At 39.0% G+C, this 2,924-nt stretch overlaps 1 pseudogene; it reads left to right on the forward strand.

The window, feature by feature from the left end:
- The first annotated feature begins 535 nt into the window (after nt 1–535).
- On the forward strand, nt 536–2,476 carry LOC110195952 (ubiquitin carboxyl-terminal hydrolase 10 pseudogene; annotated as a pseudogene).
- The last annotated feature ends 448 nt before the right edge of the window (nt 2,477–2,924 follow it).

Consider the following 2,924-nt stretch of genomic DNA (forward strand, 5'->3'; position numbering starts at 1 on the left):
TAAATATTTAATATCCACCCATCTGGAAAAAAAAAGAAATGGGGACAACTTAACTTTAACCTACACTGTTAATATTTTATCTATCATTTTATTAGGTCTAGACATTCAACAAAATAATCAAGCTCTGATTTGTAGTATTTGCTGATTTCCAGCATGTAAATGCTCACCTTGAATTTAATAACTATATCTAATAACCTGGTTCAACCTGGCTCCAGCAGACCCCTTGATATAAGCTTCACTGTACATGACTGAAATACCACACAAATGGAGGTTAGGGACATTGAGTAGATTGGTGAATTGAGAGGACTGGTGATAGTAGTTCAGCTCTACTTTATTTACTGTGATATTTTCATATAGTCAGGATGAAGACATTTAATATTTCTCAAAATTAACTAACCATTAACAAGTACAAAACCTGCTGAAGTGTCTTTGAAACTGGGAAGAATGGCCTGAATGAGAGAAAGAAGAGAAGATGAGGGGAAAGAGGAGTGAGGAGCCCAGGCGGCAAGCGGGGTCTCCCTGAGGCGGAGGTGACATGGCCCTCCATGGCCCGCAGTATGTTTTTGGAGATTTTACTCCTGATGAGTTCAATCAGTTTTTTGGTGACTCCTCGCTCTTCTGTTGAGCTTCCACCACACAAGGAAACAATTTTGTGTGACACTGAAACCCCAGAGGAGCTGCATGATGGTTTGCCACAGGGTTTCTTGCATTGATGGTGATGTTGCCATGTGCAGGGGCTTGGTAATCTTGGAGCATGGGAAGAGTATCAGCGAATTGAGTTTAGTGTTACCGAAGTTATTGCACAAGATGAACCTTTACTGAATAGCACTGACTAGAGTATTTCAAGCACACTGAATCTTCAGACCCCAGAATTTATTCTTTACTACACAACTTCCCAAAAGAACCATGATGATAAACACGATAAAGCCAACTACAACTCCATCGACTGCCAATTCACAAGCCTGTGCTTACTTTGGATAATGGTTCTAATGCCAAAGCTGAAAGTATAGAAAATGACAGCCTTTCTGGTGGCCTTGGACAAAGAGAACATCAAAAGAAGAAAAAAAGGCCACCTGGATACTACAGTTATTTGAAAGATGGCAATACCTTATCCCTGCAGAAACCCTTGTAAATGGTCATGCAAATTCATCAGTACTATGTGGGATGCCACTCTAATTAAAAAAAAAAAAACATGCTTAGAGGTTTTTCAGGGAGAAACAGAAAGCTAATTTATTTACTGTTCTGGAGACTAGGGTGTCCCTCCAACAGAATGCTCTGATAAGGGGAGACAGAGTACAGGGGCTAAGAACCAGATTAAATAGGCCTAATGGGCAAATCCACCCTCCCACCAACTGGCCAATGTTTTGGTTCACAATCTATGGAAACAGAAAACAAAACAAAGAGAATAATACACATGTCTGTATTTAGCCCTTTAGCTTGCTGAAGTAATACCAAAGAAGCAATTAAAGATGTGCAGTCAAGCTATACATTGTATTGTATAGCCAGGTCACCATGACCAAAATATAGCAACAAGTACAACAAGATATGGGGGAGGAAGCTTCTTCAAGAGTTTCAGGCTTGGCAAACTTTAACTACTGATATAACAATGGCCTAAGGGGGGGGGGGGTACTTGGAACTGGACTCCTGTAACTCAGGTGATTTCTAGTAAACTGAAACTTAAGCCTGTCAGGCTGCTATGACTGCTTTGAGTCTAATACAATTTCTATTTATTCTTCTAAGAAGTCTTCACAGGACCCCTTACCCCACTCTTATCCCAAACCACTGATGAGTCTTCACTGGGACATCCCATTCAGTACTGAACAATGTAAGCACAGAGGAAACAGAATTTATGAGAAATATACCACCATCAGCTATACCAAGGACATTTGTAATAGCCCTGAAAATTCTGTGGACTTCTTCAGTGGCATTGTGACTGATGATTCTTTTCCTAGAGCCCTGGACAATATCAGGATTGCAGAACACCCTGAAGTATGCCATGTTACTAATTTTGAACAGTCTTGCATCCCTTCAGAGGCTGGAGGGAGTAGCTCATTAAGGAAAGCTGTTGCACAGCCTTTTACTGGTACTACTGAAAATCTTGGGGTTGCTAATGGACAAAACACTTGAATCCTCTGTCAAGGTCCTAGCTGCTAATGGGGTAGAAGTTCACACTGTGGAAAGCATTGACTCAGATCCAGCTAAACATGACAATGCTTCGCCTAATGCTGAAGTCACAACCCCTGTTAAAGGATCAATTTCTGTTAATCAGCCTGCTAAATCTTGGGCTAGCCTTTTTCACAGTTCTAAGCCCTCTGCTTCCACACCTGTGGCTTATGTTGAAACTAAATATTCCCCTCCTGCTACATCTGCTCTGGTCCCTGAAAAACAGGTTGAAGTCAAAGAAGGGCTTGTTCTAATTTCAGAGGATCCTGTAGCCATAAAGATTGCAGGTATAGTTAACAAAGATTACAACTGAAAGTGAAGATGTGAGCAATTGTTACTGACCTTAGACTAAGGATTTCAAAGTCTTTATAAATAAAATGCAACATCATATTTTAAACATTGAGGCTGGGATTGAAGGGCCAAAATTAAATTGTTGAAATTCTGGAGTATTGCAATTTAAAATCATCTACCTATTTTATGGGAACTTATGAAGAGTACTTATATGTTACATGATAAAAATGAAATAATATATACTTCTAAGCACAAAGAAATAATTACAATTCAATGCTTAAAAAAAAAAAGAAACCAGGAAGAACCCTTTGGAAATAAATGAGATAACATCACAAATCAGTAATATCGCAAAGAGTACCAACCAATATACTTATACCTTAATTTTGTTGACCAGAGCCATAAAACAAACAAATAAAAAAAAAACACAGAACAAGTCATGGTACTGAAATGAGGGTATTTTTAGGAACATA

The sequence above is a fragment of the Phascolarctos cinereus genome, unplaced genomic scaffold (genome assembly GCF_003287225.1).
Source record: "Phascolarctos cinereus isolate Bilbo 61053 unplaced genomic scaffold, phaCin_HiC Scaffold_1;HRSCAF=81, whole genome shotgun sequence".
In the NCBI taxonomy this organism is placed as follows: domain Eukaryota; kingdom Metazoa; phylum Chordata; class Mammalia; order Diprotodontia; family Phascolarctidae; genus Phascolarctos; species Phascolarctos cinereus.